Raw genomic sequence first — 20,245 nt, 5'->3', positions numbered from 1 at the left:
GCCACTGTGCCATTTTGACAGCCTTGAGTTCCTTTTTTTTATTTTCATTTTTTGCCCTGCAGTTTCTTTCTGTTCCTTTTGGGTTTCCGGCTCAATAGCAGCTAGCTTCTATTGGGTTACAGCAGGTTGGGCCTTTGCAGCTATCTGGGGTTTTTCCCCCCTGTTTTATATCCCATACTAACTCCATCCATGTCAGCAAGAGCCCCTAGCTGAGTCCCACAAACTGCGACTCCTACCAGACCCACCTAATATGGGCTCTACATCCAGTGAAAAGTCTCCCCCCATCTCTCCCCATGTGAATGTGGCCCCTGCTGTGTACCCAGCCCTGGACACCTTAGGAAGCAGAAGACCTGACCCGAGAATATTTACTTTTCTAATATGACATTTTTCTTATAGTATTGAATTCAGGAGTTCTTACAATAAATAGTTTTATAGTATAAACTACAAAGTATGTTAGCAACAGCTATTGCAAACTATACTGTACCACTATTATGTCTTTTTCTTTAGCCCTATCTTATAAAAGTTACTATACATTGAAAGTTGCTATTTAAATTGAATTAACTTACTGAACTTCCTGATCAACACTATAATGGAGTGTTATTCCATAATTAATTCCCTGTCTAATCCAGACCTTTTGTAATGCATGTATATTATTTGATCAATTAATTCCTGAGTGGCTGATAAAATGATTTTTTTGCTACATTTTGGAACTTATAATGTTCCAGTAACTAAACTTCAAATTACCTTTATCATGCTAGTAAGCAACTTTAAAGTTTTTGTTTGTTTTAAGAGATTGCATGTCTTTAATTTATTGCACGTTGAGAAACCAATTTTTAAGTCATGATCTGTTTACCTGAAGCCACACAACTGGTTATTGCCCTCATAGCGATTGTGTGAAATTTCATTCAGTTTTATGAACCTTCAGCTTATTGAATTATGCCGTTTCTGTTTAACCCATTATCCTTGATGGTGCCTTTGTCAAGAAATGTTGTCTAGAATCTTGCCCAGAGGGTAAGCCTATACACCAGAGGGAAAATTAAGTACAATCTTTTCCAACGTTCTGACCTCAACCAATTAAGAAAAAGAACTTGTGCAGACTTATATGTCCCTTATAAATTTAACTTGCTTGTAAATGTTTGCCATTAATCAATATTTTCATTGTTTCTTTTATAAAAGAAATAAAATAATGTTTTCAAGGCATAAACAGATTAGCTAGTCTCTAGTTTTAGCAGTAGAAATAAATAATTTGGGTACAATTGAACTGCAAAGATTTTTTCCTCATATGATCTTTTTTAACCAAATCAGTATCTGGTGTAAAATACTGTAATCAATTGAACAGAAATATAAAAATGTAAGGTTATAAAATATTGTAGGTAGTTTTTATAGATTGATTGTTTGAGCTGCATATCTGCTCTTGTAATATTGAATTTTCTTAATTACCAAGGTACCATTTTATGGTGACCATAAAGTATCAAGCTTGATCACCTTATTAAACTGGATGCAGACAAAAGAATAAAATCATTTGACTAGGCCAACCCCATGACTTATTCCAAAATGCTGCACTCTGTGGCAAGGGAGATCTGGGTTTGGATTCCTCTATCCAACTTCACATCTAACTCTAGATGGTTTATCCATCCCTATTGTATCAAAAGCTTATTTTAGACTTCAAACTATCCATGTCCAATTATATTTCTGCAGCTGTAAACAACTCATTTTATAAACTCCACATGTTAAAACGTTTCCGTCCAATACTCTATTTAGATGATTTCCATACCGTGTTACAATCCCTCATCTTCTCTATCTAAGGGGGTCATTTATCAAAATGCACTAAGGCATTTTCGCATGCATTAAGGGCTTACCACATGCCAAAATGTCTTTAATGCATGCGATAGCACCATATTGTATGGTGCGATGCAAATTTGAAAAAGAGGAGGAGTTAGGGGCGGGGAGTGGGCTGGGTATGCCAGTGTGTAAAATGTTATCGCACAGACTTAACGCCAATTTTAACTACACCTTTTTGAATAGAGTTAAGCCATGTGATAGCCTGCGTTACTGGGCGGTAAGGTTTTATCCAATTGTGCGATGTCTCCTGAATGGCCTGATTGAGTAGATTTAAAGCTCCCGGAGGGAGGGGGGAGGGAGAGGTACCTATCTAAGGAGAGGATACTATGGCTAGTCTTTCTCTCTCTCTGTCTCTGAGAGAACTAGCCATAGTATCCTCTCCTTAGATAGGTATTTGTATCCCTATGGTAGTCCCACCTAGTAGCTCGAGATGAGGGTTAGGGGCCACTTTGACATTCAATGTGAGATGTATGAACAGAATAGTGGTCTCTTGTGAAGATGTGATGGCCTTCGAAATTAGGAAACTCACTCCAAGATGAAATTTGGGCAATGTTCTCTCCACCTAGCTTGATGTCACCCAGGTAGAGAGTCCATCAAGCTAGGTTGAGAGAACATTGCTCAAATCTAATCTTGGAGTGAGTTTCCTCATTCCAAAGGCCATCAAATCTTCACAAGAGACCACTGTTCTGTTTGTACGTCTCACATTGAATGTGAAAGTGGCCCCTAACCCCCTACACTAATACCTCACCTCAAGCTACTAGGTGGGCCTACCATAGGGATACAAATACCTATCTAGGGAGAGCATACTATGGCTACGTGCTCTCTCTCCCTCTCTCTCACACCATTAACAATGGTCTCCCAGTGGTTGGATGCAGGAAATACAAGTCTGGCACTTATTGCAAAGTTACATAGAAACATAGAAACATAGAAATGACGGCAGAAGAAGACCAAATGGCCCATCTAGTCTGCCCAGCAAGCTTCACACATATTTTCTCTCATACTTATCTGTTTCTCTTAGCTCTTGGTTCTATTTCCCTTCCACCCCCACCTTTAATGTAGAGAGCAGTGATGGAGCTGCATCCAAGTGAAATATCTAGCTTGATTCGTTAGGGGTAGTAGCCGCCACAATAAGCAAGCTGCACCCATGCTTATTTGTTTTACCCAGACTATGTTATTAGCCCTTATTGGGTTTTTTTCTTCTCCCCTGCCGTTGAAGCAGGGAGCTATGCTGGATATGCGTGACGTATAAGTCTTCTCCCATGCCGTTGAAGCAGAGAGCCATGCTGGATGTGCATCGAAAGTGAAGTATCAGGCACATTTGGTTTGGGGTAGTAACCGCCGTAACAAGCCAGCTACTCCCCGCTTTGTGAGTGCGAACCCTCTTTTCTTCTCCCCTGCCGTTGAAGCAGAGAGCTCTGCTGGATGTGTGAAGTATCAGTTTTTCTTCTCCCCTGCCGTTGAATCAGAGAACTTTGCTGTATATGCATTGAAAGTGAAGTATCAGGCTTATTTGATTTGGGGTAGTAACCGCCGTAACAAGCCAGCTACTCCCCTCTTTGTGAGTGTGAATCCTTTTTTCCACATTTCCTCTTGCTGTTGAAGCTTAGAGCGATGTTGGAGTCACTGTAAGCCTGTGTATGTTTATTTAATAAGGGTATTGACTCCAGGCAGTAGCCATCATTCTGGCGAGTCACCCACTCTTCATTGGCAGCCTCTTGACTTTATGGATCCACAGTGTTTATCCCACGCCCCTTTGAAGTCCTTCACAGTTCTGGTCTTCACCACATCCTCCAGAAGGGCATTCCAGGCATCCACCACCCTCTCCGTGAAGAAATACTTCCTGACATTGGTTCTGAATCTTCCTCCCTGGAGCTTCAAATCGTGACCCCTGGTTCTGCTGATTTTTTTCCTTCGGAAAAGGTTTGTCGTTGTCTTTTGATCATTAACACCTTTCAAGTATCTGAAAGTCTGTATCATATCACCTCTGCTCCTCCTTTCCTCCAGGGTGTACATATTTAGATTCTTCAATCTCTCCTCGTACGTCATCCGATGAAGATCCTCCACCTTCCTGGTCGCCCTTCTCTGTACCGCCTCCATCTTGTCTTTGTCTTTTTGAAGGTACGGTCTCCAGAACTGAACACAGTACTCCAGGTGAGGCCTCACCAAGGACCTGTACAAGGGAATAATCACTTCCCTTTTCTTACTCGATATTCCTCTCTCTATGCAGCCCAGCATTCTTCTGGCTTTAGCTATTGCCTTGTCGCATTGTTTCGCCGACTTCAGATCATTAGACACCATCACCCCAAGGTCCCTCTCCTGCTCCGTGCACATCAGCCTTTCCCCCCCCATCGAATACAGTTCATTCGGATTTCCACTCCCCATATGCATGACTTTGCACTTCTTGGCATTGAATTTGTGCTAACTTAGCTCTTTGCATAGGTAATTATTGCAAAAAACTGTAATTGGCTTCCTGTCTACTTCAGAATAGAACATAAAATTCTTTCTATCATACACAACTTAATACATTATGATTTCTCCATCTGGTTATGTACTTCTCTCTGCATTTATCAGCCTAATAGACACCTAAGGTCTGTAAACAAAATTCTACTTGAAGACCCCACTATCCATCTTGCAACGCTTGATATAACTAGGAGATGCACTTTTTCAGTAGTGGGGCCCTTACTTTGGAATTTCATTCCAGACTATTTAAGGCAGATTACTAACCATAAAGAATTTAAGAAAAGTCTAAAAACATATTTATTCTCCATCACTTTTGGTTCACTTTCTACCTCCTAAATTCCTCCTAACACAGCCCTAGGCACATGCTAGCTGCTACCATCCATCAACTTGCTCCTGTTTGTCTTATTGAGACTAATCTCTCTTACTTTTATTGTTATTTTACTATGTTTTAGTTCTCTTGATATGATTGACTTCTATGTAGTTTATTAATTATTATGTATATTTTATTTTGTAAACCATTGTGACCAATGTTCTTTGTAAAATAGTTTTAAGCATGTAAATCCTTTTGAAAATTAACCCTTAAAACTGGATTTTATGCATGCTTAAGTGGGCTTTTGAAAATTGCTACAAGATAAATCTATTTAATTATCAGTAGGTTTTATATGGTAAGTGCATTTTAAGGGGATAATTTTCAAAAGGATTTACACACATAAAATTAAACTAGACATGACCATTTGTTTGAAAGAAATGTGAAATCTGAACCAAAAATAGCAATTGTTGGTTTAATTTCATACAAATCTCTACTGGGTTTGTCTATGTGTATAAAAGTTTGCATATTACCCCGTTATATGAGTTCTTTTATGTGAACTGGAGATAGAAACATAGAAATGATGGCAGAAAAAGACCAATCTGCCCATCTAGTCTGTCCAGCAAGCTTCAACTCTTATTTTCTCATACTTAACTGTTTCACCAACCACCAACTTCAGGGCTCTTGTTGGTAATGGTTTGATTCAAATTTCCTGCCATCTCCTGTCATTGATGCAGAGAGTAATGTTGGAGATGAATCAAAGGTGAGCTTAAGGCTTATGGTTAAGGGTTGTAACTGCCGCATCAAGCAAGCTACCCCAATGTTTGTTTACCCCGACTGCACAGATGGATGCCTTGTTGGATGATGTCTGAATGCAAATCCTATTTTCCTCACTTCCCCCTACCGTTGAAGCAGATAGCAACGCTGTGTATGCATTCAAAGTGATGTATCAGGCTTACTTGGTTTAGGGTATAACCGCAGTAATAAGCAGCTACCCCCATGATTGTTTACCCAGATTGTGAAGTTCAGTCCTTATTGGTTGTTGCCTGAATATAAATCCTGTTTTCTACTTTTTTACCCCTGCCATAGAAGCAGAGATCAGCACTGTATATGTATTCAAAGTGATGTATCAGGCTAAATTGGTTTAGGGTAGTAACTGCCGTAATAAGAAAGCTACCCTAGACATACTAGGGCATGAATTTGGAACTTATGTGAATACTTTTTTATTTCAACTTCTTTTTGGCCATTCTAAAATGCTGTTGAAAACTTTGCTGGAGCTCCAGCATCAGTTAGTTCCCTGCCACCATCTTTACCCCAGATATAAATTTGAGAGTGACTCTCTGGGAAAAGAGGCGGCACTGAGGATGGAGTTAGAATGGGTCCTGCAAAGTATGCAGGCTAAAGACTCCCCATGGCAAAGGCCAAAACCATGATTTTCAAATGAAGATTCCACTGAGCGTTTCTTTGAAAAATTGGTTTGCATATCCATGGGCCTGCAAGCACTGCATCGAGTTTCAGAATTGCTGTCCTTCAGATATGTATCTGTCTTTCTGTCTGTCTAGCTATCTTTATCTACATTAGTCTTTTGAAGATAAACATAACTTCATGTTAGCATTCAATAGCAGTTGCCTGTTATGTGTCAGAGAATCATGTAATTTATAGTTAAAAATATCAGCATCAATCATTAGTTTGAGCACTTTTTTTTTTCAGCAGTGGATGTTGACTTGGAGGAGAAATGCAGTAAAATTCTAACTCTCAAATTTATTATAGCACTGGGAATCAAAACAGCAAAAGTTTGTTTAAAAAACATGCATGAACAGAAAAAGAAAAGCTTTCAGGAAGAGTTTGCCAACAATAAAATTTGAAAGATGATCGCTCTTATTACTTGAGTTTTCTTACTCATAATATTTATATGTAGTACTTGAATGCAACCAAAATGCATTTGTTTTGCTATACTCGTAAATCAAGAATGGAAAGAAAATTTTGTGTTAAAGCCACAGAAACCGAGCTAGCTTATACTAGGCAGATGCAGATATGGGAAACAAAAATGACGAGCGAACCATGTATGGTCCCATTGGTTTCATTAGGACAGGGGTATCCAACTCCTGTCCTCAAGAGTCACAAACAGGTCTAGTTTTCAGGATATCCAAAATGAATACCTATGAGATACCTCCATGGTATGCAAATCTATCTCAAGCATATTCATTGTGGATATCCTGAAAACCAGGTCTGTTTGAATCTTGAGGACTGGGGTTGGCCACTCCTGCATTAGGACTACCCTCAACTGGTCGCATGCACTTCTATTTGATTTCCTTACAAATATTTATTTATTTACTAATTTATTTCCATTTGATATTCTGCATTTTTGTAGTAAAGGTACAAGTTGGATTAGAAAGAAAGATATGAATTTTAGAACATATGTCTGGGAGGGAGGGGACTTAAGATTGGGAACTAAACAATGAAAAATTATATAGGTAGAAATACATGCTGTATACTGATTTCATAATATAGGAAGGATACCTAGAAATAAGATGAACAAATACATCACAAAAAAGTAGAATACTGTTTTCATATATGCTTGCATGATATAAAATAAGCTGTACACGCGTATATGACCACATGTAAGTGCGCACAAAAGCTGCTTCTACCACGTTATTGTGGGTTAAATAATATGTGGTATTTTAAGTAAACACTGAGAGTCTGATTTTTCAAAAGCATTTACACACTTAAAAGTGTGTTTTACATGTGTAAATCCTTTTGAAAATTACACCCTAATGCGGCTTAGTAAAAGACACTTTTATTTGTTGCTCACCTTTCTAGATCATTAATGAATAAGTTAAACAATATTGGTCCAAAAACAGATTCCTGTGCCTAACACTATTTACCTTTCTCCATTTGGAAAACTGACCATTTAGTCCTCCTCTTTATTTCCTATCTTTTAACCAGTTACCAATCCACAGTAAGACAACAACTAGGCTGCTATTTCACTTCCTGGATTACCAAAACTAATATGAAGCTCCAAGGGTGTAAACTCAGAAACATCAGGAAATAGTTCTTCATAAAAAGATGGTGGATGAATGGACGTCCTCCCAGAAGAAGTGGTGAAAGCAAGAATGATAATGGAATTCAAAAGGCATAGGATAAACAAAGGATCGCTAGTGGCTAGAGGATGGAAATTAAGAAATGAGATAAGACTTGTGTTAATTATAGATGTAGCATTTCTACATGGGGATAACCTGCATGGATCCACAGTTACGTCCCTTAACAGAAGGCATGGTGGTAACCTGTATAATGTGGCAGTTACTAGCCTAAGCAACTTGCTGGGCAGACTGGATGGACCATTTGGGTCTTTACCTGCCATCATTTACTATGGTACTATATGTTGCTATGTTCTCAAATGTTACCTTTCCCAGGGACTGTGAATGCTGCCTCCACAGCATTATTAGCCCTGGATGATCTAGATAATGGATGGCCAGAGCTGAGAATCAAACTCTGTTTCTTCCAGATGGCCATGCATAGTACTGGCCTTGAGCCATTGGACCAGCACCAAACACTATCCTCAGTTCAAAATTTGTATTTAACCCCCAGGCATGACTTTCAGATCTGAGTGTTATAACTTTTTACGATACACTCTCATAGTTTTCCAAAAAAATATTAGCTTTTACGATTATCTATCTATATACTCCCCTGGAATTGGTGAAAGACCATGTGCTAAGGAAGTCTCACCTGAGATCTGAAGCAGTGACAAACTCTTTATATTTTTTTTCCACTGGTGGCAAAAATCCTTGGACTAAATTCAGATATGCTAGATCAGTATTTATCTCCTGTATAACAGAGAGATGCCACCTAATATTAGTAGGGTTGTCTAGTCATCCTGGTTAATTAAGACGTATGCAGCATGATATTTCCTCTCAATGCAGAAATGTTGAATATTTCTAAAAAATAAAAAAACTTAGTACACCCTAGGTCATGGCACTCCTTGTTCTCAAATTGATAGATATAGGTAAGCAAACGTTTCTTATCCATTTCATTTCTAATATAATAATATCTCCTTCGTTTTTTGGGAAATGAATATTGCAGTTACCTACCCTTGTAGCGCTCAACTCTAACTCCCTTCTCTTCGTCTTGCCCTTCTACAAAGCAGAAACAGTAATCTTATGGATGGGAAAGCATGAAAATGTCAACAATTTAAATTTCTCTGCAAGATGACTATAACTAGTTAGGTGTTATATGACTCTAAGTTTCCTTACTGTATGGTTCAGTTCTCTTTATTTAATTGAAATATTTTTATATTATACTAACTTTAATCAGTGGTCCTTAACATTGCATCCACAATGGACTTTTGGAGTTGTTCCATATATATTTTTGTTGTTCTAATATTTGTATCTGAAATGTGTGTACAACACATACATATTTTTGACCGTGTTGAAATTTCCTGTCATTAATGTGGAAATTGTATGTATTTATTTATAAAACGTATTAACTGCAGAATATTTTTATTTTATTTATTTATTTAACTTTTTTATATACCAACATTCAAGACGGTGGTCCCATCATGCTGGTTCACAAGAAACAGGGGTGTAATTATAATAAACTTTACCATTTAAACAATAGTGCAGAAAAGCAGTTACATATAACAAGGAAAACAATAACTTGGAATGAGAAGGGAAATGAAGATCAGATAGTTATATATAAGTATAGATAACATTGTAAGAGGTGGCTATATCAAATTAATTGTGCTATATGGTGTTATCAATCATTATAAAAACTAGGTACATTAGAAGAGCAAAATCTGATGACCATTATAAATTATATTGATCCTGGGAGGAATCAGTTTAAATAAATATCTTTATGGCATAGGCATTGGAATGGGGTGGGCCACCTGGGCGCTGGCCCTACTAACCTCTGCTTCCACCGGAGACAGAGCTTTTCAATCTCTCGGCTATTCCCAGCTGCAAATAGCTGATGCTTGCACCATGCTAGGGCCTCTGTTCTAGTGCTCAGTTCATAGCTTCTCTTGCAAGATCAGTGTGAGAGTGGACTGTACACCTTCACTGGTTTTGCAAGATTTAAACAATGAGCTCTGCATTAGAGTAGAGGCACCAGTGCAGTTCAAACCATAGAGAGATGCTTGAGAGGGGAAGTTGGAGGCAGGAAGACTTGCTGGAGGGTGATGGCTAGCTAGTTTGCTGGGGGGCATAGAGGCAGGGAGGTTGGCTGGCCTGCTTTGGTGGCAGGGATGGGTAATATGGAAGGAATGACTACAGATAGTCTGAATGGGGGCTGGGAGCAGTGGCTGGTTGGGAGAGAATGGCTAACTGGAATGGAAGGCTTGCAAAGTAGCAGGTATGGAAGTGGGTTGCCTGTGTGTGAAAGAGAGGGCTTGCAGGATTGTGGGTGGTTGAGAAAGAAAGGGGCTAAAAAGAAAGGGGCTAAAGAGAAAAGGGAGATGTGAGAGAGATCAGGACAAAAGTAGGGGTAGTAACTCTTACCTCCTCCTCTGCAATCCAAAATTATCCTTGATACCAGATTCTATCCTCTAGATCCTGGAACTTCCCTCTCCTTCCACTTCCCCCCATCCCAAATGCACTATCTTCCCCATCTGCCCTTTCTCTCCCCTCTCCCTGATATCCCCTCTCCTCTTTCTCTGTTCTCTCCTCTCTTCATTCCCTCTCTCCACTCCTGGTCTTACCCTCCTTGTGTTTTCTCCCTTTTCCTGGTCCTTTGGTAGGAGCAGGGGAGAGAAAGAGAGAATGAGAGAGAAGAACATAAGAACATAAGAAATTGCCATGCGGGGTCAGACCAAGGGTCCATCAAGCCCAGCATCCTGTTTCGAACAGAGGCCAAACCAGGCCACAAGAACCTGGCAATTACCCAAACACTAAGAAGATCCCATACTACTGATGCAATTATTAGCAGTGGCTATTCCTTAAGTAAACTTGATTAATAGCCGTTAATGGACTTCTCCTCCAAGAACTTATCCAAACCTTTTTTGAACCCAGCTACAGTAACTGCACTAACCACATCCTCTGGCAACAAATTCCACATCTTTTTTGTGCATTGAGTGCAAAAAAATTTTCTCCGATTAGTCTTAAATATGCTACTTGCTAACTTCATGGAATGCCCCCTAGTCGTTCTATTATTCGAAAGATTAAATAACCGAGTCACATCTACTCATTCAAGACCTCTCATGATATTAAAGACCTCTATCATATCCCCCCTCAGCTGTCTCTTCTCCAAGCTGAACAGCCCTTACCTCTTCAGCCTTTCCTCATAGGGGAGCTGTTCCATCCCCTTTATCATTTTGGTTGCCCTTCTCTGTACCTTCTCCATCGCAACTATATCTTTTTTGAGATGCGGCGACCAGAACTGTACACAGTATTCAAGGTGTGGTCTCACCATGGAGTGATATACAGGCATTATGACATTTTCCGTTCTATTAACCATTCCCTTCCTAATAATTCCTAACATTCTGTTTGCTTTTTTGACTGCTGTAGCACACTGAGCCGACGATTTTAAAATATTATCCACTCTGATGCCTAGATCTTTTTCCTGGGTGGTAGCTCCTAATATGGAACCTAACATCGTGTAACTACAGCACAGGTTATTTTTCCCTATATGCAACACCTTGCACTTGTCCACATTAAATTTCATCTGCCACTTGGATGCCCAATCTTCCAGGCTTGCAAGGTCCTCCTGTAATGTATCACAGTCTGCTTGTGATTTAACTACTCTGAATAATTTTGTATCATCCGCAAATTTGATAACCTCACTCGTCGTATTCCTTTCCAGATCATTTATATATATATTGAAAAGCACTGGTCCAAGTACAGATCCCTGAGGCACTCCACTATTTACCCTTTTCCACTGAGAAAATTGACCATTTAATCCTACTCTCTGTTTCCTGTCTTTTAACCAGTTTGTAATCCACGAAAGGACATCGCCTCCTTTCCCAATACTTTTTAGTTTTTGTAGAAGCCTCTCATGAGGGACATTGTCAAACGCCTTCTGAAAATCCAAATATACTACATCTACCGGTTCACCTTTATCCACATGTTTATTAACCCCTTCAAAAAAATGAAGCAGATTTGTTAGGCAAGACTTCCCTTGGGTAAATCCATGCTGACTGTGTTCCATTAAATCATGTCTTTCTATATGCTCTACGATTTTGATCTTGAGAATAGTTTCCACTATTTTTCCAGGCACTGAAGTCAGGCTCACTGGTCTATAGTTACCCGGATTGCCCCTGGAGCCTTTTTTAAATATTGGGCTTACATTGACCACCCTCCAATCTTCAGGTACAATGGATGGTTTTAATGATAGGTTACAAATTTTAACTAATAGATCAGAAATTTCATTTCTGAGTTCCTTCAGTATCCTAGGATGCATACCATCCAGTCCAGGTGATTTTCTACTCTTTAGTTTTTCAATCTGGCCTACTACATCTTCCAGGTTCACAGTGATTTCATTCAGTTAGTCTGACTCATCACCCCTGAAAATCATCTCCGGAACTGGTATCTCCCCAACATCCTCATGGATCCCCAACATCCAGATGGCTGGCGAAAAAGAGAGAGGGTGATACTGGTGCTAGATGGAGGTTGGGGAGGGAAAACAACAGTAGCACAAGGGGTGGGTGTGCTAAGCCCATGTCATGGTCTGTTCACATGTAGAGCAGTCTTATTTGTTGGGGTTTATTCCCAGTTGGAGATGTCTTGGTATTTTAGAACCCATTATAATATTCACAAAGATGTCTATGAGTGTTGTTGCTATTTGAGTTCTGGGAGATAGTGCTAGTAGGGTATGGCAAATGTCTATGGGGGAACAGCTATGAGCATGCCTGCAAGAGAGGGCCACATGTGGCTAGTGAATAGTTAGAGTTAGGACCCCCGGTTTTCTGCTGCTGCCACAGACTTTTCAGGACTCTGCAGCAGGAGTTGGCAAATTCTGTGGCACATTTTAAATGCCCAGCAGCAATTATAAGGTAAATTTGCATATTAAAATGTATCACAAATAGTCTTTTTTTTTTTGGCCTTTCTATATTCAGTTTATTTGGTTCTTTATTATTTTGTTTTGTGTATTTAATTTATATTCCAACTTTCAGGCACTTCAGAGCAGATTGTATTTCAGTCATCTAGATATTTCCCTATTCCCAGAGGGCTCGCAATCTAAGGATCTGATTTACTAAGGCTTTTCTCTCATTTTGAGGTGAATTTTAAAAGTCCAGCGTGCACATTAATTAGGGGATGCGTGAATAAGCGGGCTCGCGTGCGCTGAGCGGGTTTTAAAAACCGCCGAGATACACACACATCTCAAAAATTTTCAAAAAGGGGTGGGGCATGGACGTTTTGGGGCGTGAACTTGAGATGTGCGAGTAAATAGTTCTGCACCCTGGTGCACACGCTGAAGACCCTGCTGTATAACTTTGCTTCTGTTATGAATGACGTGCAACTTAAACATTAAAGAAAGCAAGGCAGATCTGTGGGGGTTTTAAGGGTTGGAGCTATTTGGGGGAGAATGAAGGCTTTTAAACTATAGTGGCTTAGAGGACCCATCTCTTAACATGATGAACTGGTAAAACTGGGATTGATGTCGGCACGCACCTCTTTTTAAATCCCCCGATTTATGTAGTAGAAGTGGGCTTGACATGTAGATACGCCCTCCCACTTGCATGCGGCCAGACTATTTTATAACACGCAAATATGCATGTGTATGTTATAAAATGGTCGTGATCCTAGACACTGGCTGGTGTATGTGCGCAAATGTGCACCAATTTGAAAGTTACCGTCCCTGTGTCTATGGAAAAAATGCTTAGTAAATGGAGCCCCAAGTTTGTACCTGAGGCATTGCAGGATGAATGACTTGCCTGATGTCCCAAGGAGTGACAGTGGGATTTGAACCGTGGCTTTTCTGACTCTCAGCCTGCTGCTGTAACCATGAGGCTACTCTTCCACTCACATGAGAGGGCAAATGACCAACTGGTGTCATTTTGAAAAATGGCAGTCCGCCAGGCCCGGAGCCCCGAGGGTGCTCTAGGCCCCCACTGGACCAGCAGGGACTCATCTGTTAGAAGGAGGAAGAGCCCTGCGTGGGATAGGGTGGAGGTCTCCGTCTCCAAGGGTCAGATTTTTTTTTTATTGAAAGGGAGGGGTCAGGGATTGGGGGCCAGTCACTGACATTGATTTTTAAACTTTTTTCTTTTGAACTCCCTCCAAGTGTGGTGGGAGAGGGAATCTATGTAGACTCCTGGAATTTTGTAAACAACTTTCAGGGGATCTATTCTGAGCCATCAGCCCCGTTGATAGGGCCCCAGAAGCATCAGGATGTGCAGTAATATCCCAAAGCTTCTGGAGAATGTTAGCTACATCTTTTGAGTTGTAGCTAACTTCAGATCAAATAAAGAAGCTTGTGATTTTTTTTAACAAGCCATATTATTTGATTTGTATTGTTTAGGGAATTTGATACATGCAGTTCTGGGGCAAGATTAAGGTGAGATATTTGAAATACCTTGCATTATCCCCACATTAGACCATTTATCACACAGCAAACAGTGTTTATCATGCGGCAAATTGCTTAACACAGCTTTCTGAATGAGCCTTTATAAGGAAATAAGAAACTGCCATACTGGCTCAGACCATCATGCCCAGCATCCTGTTTCCAATAGTGGCCAATCCAGAATACAAGTACCTGGCAAGTACCCAAACAATAAATAAATCCCATGTGACTAATTCCAGTAATATGCAGTGGCTATTCCCTAAGTCAATTTGACTAATAGCAGTTTATGGACTTCTACTCCAGGAACTTGTCCAAACCTCTTTTTAAACCCACCTATGCTAATTGCCTTAACCAAATCCTCTGGCAATGAAATCCAGAGCTTAATAGTGTGTTGAATGAAAAAGAAATTTCTGTGATTTGTTTTAAATGTGCTACTTGCTAATACACAGAATGCCTCTAGTACTTGTATTATCTGAAAGCATAAATAACCAATTCTCATTTACCCATTCTAGACCTCTCATGAATTTATAGACCTCTATCATATTTCCCCTCATCTGTCTCTTTTCCAAGTGAACAACATTAACCTCTGTGGCCTTTCCTCATAGGAGAACCATTCCATCCACTTTATCATTTTGGTCACCCTTTTCTGAACCTTTTTCAATGCAACTATATCTTTTTTGAGATGCAGTGACCAGAATAGCACACAGTACTCAAGGGGGTAGATTTTCAAAGGGGTACGCTCGTAAGATATGCGCGTACCCCCCGAAAACCTACACCAAACCCCCCTGCGCGCGCCGAGCCTATTTTGCATAGGCTCGGTGGTGCGCGTAAGTCCCGGGGCTTGCAAAAAGGGGCGGTCGGGGGCATGTCCGGGAGGCGTGTGGGCAGTCCAGGGGCGTGGCCGAGTGCCCCGACACAGCGGCCTGTGTTGGGGCCTGCCACGCCGGCACGCGTAAGTTACTACTGCCCGGAGGCAGTAGTAACTTCTCCGATAAAGGTAGGGGGGGTCTAGATAGAGCTGGGGGGGTGGGTTAGGTAGGGGAAGGGAAGGGAAGGTGTGGGGGGGGTAGAAAAAAATTCCCTCCGAGGCCACTCCGATTTCGGAGCGGCCTTGGAGGGAACGGGCAGCGTGCGCAGGGCTCGGCGCAAGCAAGTTGCACAAATATGCACCCCCTTGTGCGCGCCGACCCCGGATTTTATAAGATACGTGCGGCTACACGCGTATCTTATAAAATCCACTGTACTTTTGTTCACGCCTGGTGCGCGAACAAAAGTACGCGCGCATGTATGTTTTTAAAATCTACCTCAAGGTGTGGTCTCACCATGGAGCAATACAGAGGCATTATGACATCCTCCGTTTTATTCACCATTCCCTTCCTAATAATTTCTAATGTCCTAACTGCTGCAGCACACTGAGCTGATGATTTCAATGCGCTGTTCACTATGACGCCCAGAGCCTTTTACTTTTCCCTATGTGCATCTCTTTGCACTTGTCCATATAAAATTTAATTTGCCATTTAGAATGTATCTCCTACTCATTCTAATTTTTTTTTTGTGCTCACTTAATTAACTTTTTACCAGTTCCAAAAAGTTATGCAGATATTTGGAAAAAAATATAATTTGGCTAGTAACATTTTTTTTAATGGAGGCATTTACCACCAGGAGTGAAATGAGATTCCTTATATTAGTTCTATATAAAGGCCGAAATAAATAATTATGATAAATCCATAACAATGAATACATGCATCAATTTACCCATTACTCCAAAATGGCAGACAACCAACAGAGGATTCAATTTAAACAAGTCTTTGGCTTTTTAACGAACTTTCCAAGTCTAAATAAATTTGCCAATTAATTAAGGACCTTGCAATCTGGATATTTTGGCAGAGTCAGGCCCCTAGGAGAAGTGACTCTGTTTTATGTCATAATCCTGCTATTCATGATTGCTTTGGTGTATTATTTATGAAACACTTGACATATACAGTAGACATAGATATATGTATGTATGTGTTTTAAGTGTTACTTTTCTCAGAGTAATATTTTTCTTTTGCATCCAAACAACTTTTCAGATCATTAATTTGCCTGCAAAAGTTCTGTAAGCCTAAATTACATAATGAATTGAATTACTCACTGAGACCAAGAATGCTTCTATGTATCATAGTCAAGAATGTGAAAGCAGCATTTAGCTGACAGACAATAAAATAATCAGAGCCATAACCTTATTAAAAAGTTTTGCAAACTAATACTGGCTTGCTATAATTCTCACTTCAAAGTAACAACTGCAGAAGAAAATTCAACATTTAAAAGAGCAAAGTGCAAGCAGTATAATGAATGCTGTTATACTGAATAACAGTTTACAGACCTAATTTACTAAGTATTTTTCCCATAGACACAAAATAGGGGAAATAAAATCTGCCCCTAAATTTGCAAGCAAAATTGAACTTCTCCCAAAATCAGGGCCTAAATGCTTTCTTGAAAACAAGAACAATTTTAGTTTGTTCCACTTAGAATGAACCAAAAATGGCCTCATATGTTGCCATTTTGGCTTTCATTAAAAAAGAATTCAATAGTTCAAAACTGTACAAGTAAGCTTACTTGTAGGGGTTTTCCACTTTTTGTGTTGGCTTTGTTTTGGTCAAAACTTAATTCTCATCTTCTGATTTCTATGAGGTTTGATTGAGAGTCTTAACGATCGATTTCGGCTGGGAGGGGGAGGGAATCGTATTGTTGCCGTTTGTGTGTGTAAAGTATCGTCATAATCGTTAAAATCGTGAGCCGGCACACTAAAACCCCCTAAAACCCACCCCCGACCCTTTAAATTAAATCCCCCCCCCCCAAATGCCTTAAATTACCTGGTGGTCCAGCGGCACACTACCTGCGGGGGTCAAGGAGCGATTTCCTGCCGCGAATCGTTTTCCGTACGGAAAATGGCGCCGGCCATACGCGTATGGCCGGCGCCATTGTCCGTACGGAAAATGGCGCCGGCAGGAGATCGACTGCAGGAGGTCGTTCAGCGAGGTCCGGAACCCTCGCGAGATTTCCTCGCTCCTTGACCCCCGCTGGACCCCCAGGAACTTTTGGCCAGCTTGGGGGGGGCCTCCTGACCCCCACAAGACTTGCCAAAAGTCCAGCGGGGGTCTGGAACGACCTCTTGCGTCGAATCATTTTCGTCTATGGCCGCCGCCATTTTGCGGCGGCCATTTTGAAAAATGGCGCCGGCTGAAGACCTCACGATCTAGTGTGCCGGTTTTCGTGCTCTCCCCCTTCCCCCGATTTAGCCACGGACCGCCGCTACGGAGGCCTCCCAGGTAATTTAATGCATTTGGGGGGGTTCGGGAGGGTGGGGGATTTAATTTAAAGGGTCGGGGGTGGGTTTTAGGGGGTTTTAGTGTGCCGGTTTTCCTGCCCTCCCCCTTCCCCCGATTTACGATTTTTTGACGATAAATCGGGGGAATTGGTATTGTATCGTGGCCCTAACGATTTTTTGACGATTTAAAATATATCGGACGATATTTTAAATCGTCAAAAAATGATTCACATCCCTACACATAACTATGAAAATTATTTCCTTGCATTACTTTTTAATTTATATAATACACATATAATAACATGTATATTAAATCAATTCTAAAAAACTGTTGTGAGAAATGTAAATATCTGTAGTTGCCGTAAACAAAAAAAAATAACAATATACTAATTAAAAACATTCCTGGAATGTCAACGGATATTGATTGTGCTCTATAGCATAGAATTTGTTGTTATGGGTGTCTAGTCCTAGAAAACAGTGTAGCCTCAGGTAATAGATTATTCTATTCAATTTATGGTGAACAGATGAGATATATGTTGCAATAGTAATCATACAAATGTTTTTACAGAGTATTAAAGCAAACTCCAGAAAGAACATGACAGACCATGGACATGATAGAATGTTATCATGCCAAATAAGCCATGTTCCTCCTTGCAACAGAAAATCATACTATTAGTTTATTTAATACTTCAATCATATCCAGTATGCTGAAAGTCACATTGATATGTAAGATAAGTGCTTTGCTAGTTTAGCAAACTAATGCCTTACTGTTTGAACATTTTTAGTATGCAGATTTAACTAAGAGCTGTTAGTGTAGTTTCTACCGATTTATAGATATAAAATATAACACACATATAGAGAAAAGGTTTTTAATAAACCATTGTACCCAAGAGGCCCCAGTTTAACCCTCTTGAGAAAACTGGCTTTTCTTTTTTTTAAAGTGATAAATGTGGCATTCATAAACCATGGAAAAATGATAAATGTGGCTGTCATGAAAAGCAGCAAAATAGCTGCAAATGAAACCAAATTCCCTTACCACTCAGGGGCAATCTGATAGAATTCAATAGAGTCTGGTGCATCACAGTCATTCGGAATTGCCATCTGCAAAATGTTCTATTTCCCAGAATGATAGGCATTTCTAAATTTCGAAAAGAAATGTCTTTGCTATACTAATTTTGATATGCATAGTTTATTTATCCAAGTTTTATACCACATACCCAGCCGACATAAGTTTGCCCAACAGTGTACAAATATTTACAAATAACCATCTTTTCATCTTCACTCAGAGCCTTTTCCTGCAGTCTGGATCTGGTTATTGGTGGGGTTTTTGTTTGTTTTTTTTTTATTACTAAGTGCCCAAAGGATCTTGACACAGGATATGTGGAGCTGTTGGAGCAGAATTAAAGGAGGTGAACTGCAACCTGGTTCACTGCTCAAATGTCCTTTGGATTGATGACTGCAGATCTTCAGAAAAATCCATGGAAATCTACGAGGTAAATTATAAAAGCCTTGTGTGTTCAAAAATGGCCACATATAGGCGTAAGTGGGCCGCACAGGAGCTATACAAATTTTAAATAGCCAGGAAGGGTGCATGTACATTGATGTATACACGCCCAGAAAAAGTAGGTGGAAAAGGGGCAGGGCATGGGTGATTTTATATCCCCTTCCTATCCCAGACATCACAGTGATAGACCTCAGCTAGGGGCCATGTACCAGGGCTCCTTTACAAACCCAGCAGTGGCGGGCCCTAAATCTGGCCAGCATATGTCATAGTTGTACAACGGCTCCTCTCCCACTGGCATCTGGAATGCTGCCTCTATAGTTCTAGTCAAACCAGCAAACAGAAAACCTGTTCCAGGTACTGAACCTCAGGTTCCCCTGAATAGCCTACAAGCTATCGATCTGACCTTAAATCATTTGTGCCCCATTCAAAGGGATCTGCTAGTTATTCCATCTTTCAGCAAGATCCAGAGAACAAAGTTAAGGAATAAAATTTTATCAATAGTAGCTCCATGCATGTGGAATAAGCTTACTCTGGCAATCTGATTACAGCAAACCTATATTACTTTCCGGAAGAAAGCGAAAGCCTGGATTTTTTTTTCTTACCAAAGTCCTAGTTGTGTCTGGGGCAGATCAGACTACATAGATTTTAGCATTGACAGCATGCTGCTTCCTGGTCCTTTCTGACTGAGGCAGTTCTGGGGGTCAGCTGGTTGGTGACTCAGACCCAATGTCAGGAAGTATTTCTTCACGGAGAGGGTGGTGGATGCCTGCAACGCCCTTCCAGAGAAAGTGGTGAAGACCAAAACTGTGAAGGATTTCAAAGGGGCGTGGGATAAATACTGTGGATCCATAAAGTCTAGAGGATGTGAATGAAGAGAAGAGGCATGGGGGTGGCTTGAGGGAATGATGGCTACTACCTGGAGATGAATATCCTTATTCAATAATGCGACTCCAACATTGCTCTATGCTTCAACGGCAAGAGGAAATGTGGAAAAAAGAATTTGCAACCACATAAAAGCAGGGGCGTAGCTTGCTTGTTACTGCGGTTACTACCCCAAACCAAAAAATACCTGATACTTCACTTTCAATGCAAATCCACCATAACTCTCTGCTTCAATGGCAGGGGAGGGAGTTTAATACTTCAATGCAAATCCACCATAACTCTCTGCTTCAACAGCAGGGGGAGCAAGTCTGATATTTCACTTTTAATACATAGCCAGCATGGCTCTCTGCTTCAACGACAGGGGAGAATGAAGAAAGGTGGATCTATATTCAGGCAACAATCAACAAGGACTGAATTACACAGTCTGAATAAACAGATAAGCATGGGTGTA

The sequence above is a fragment of the Rhinatrema bivittatum genome, chromosome 14 (genome assembly GCF_901001135.1).
Source record: "Rhinatrema bivittatum chromosome 14, aRhiBiv1.1, whole genome shotgun sequence".
NCBI lineage: Eukaryota > Metazoa > Chordata > Amphibia > Gymnophiona > Rhinatrematidae > Rhinatrema > Rhinatrema bivittatum.
This window is presented reverse-complemented; position numbering follows the sequence as displayed.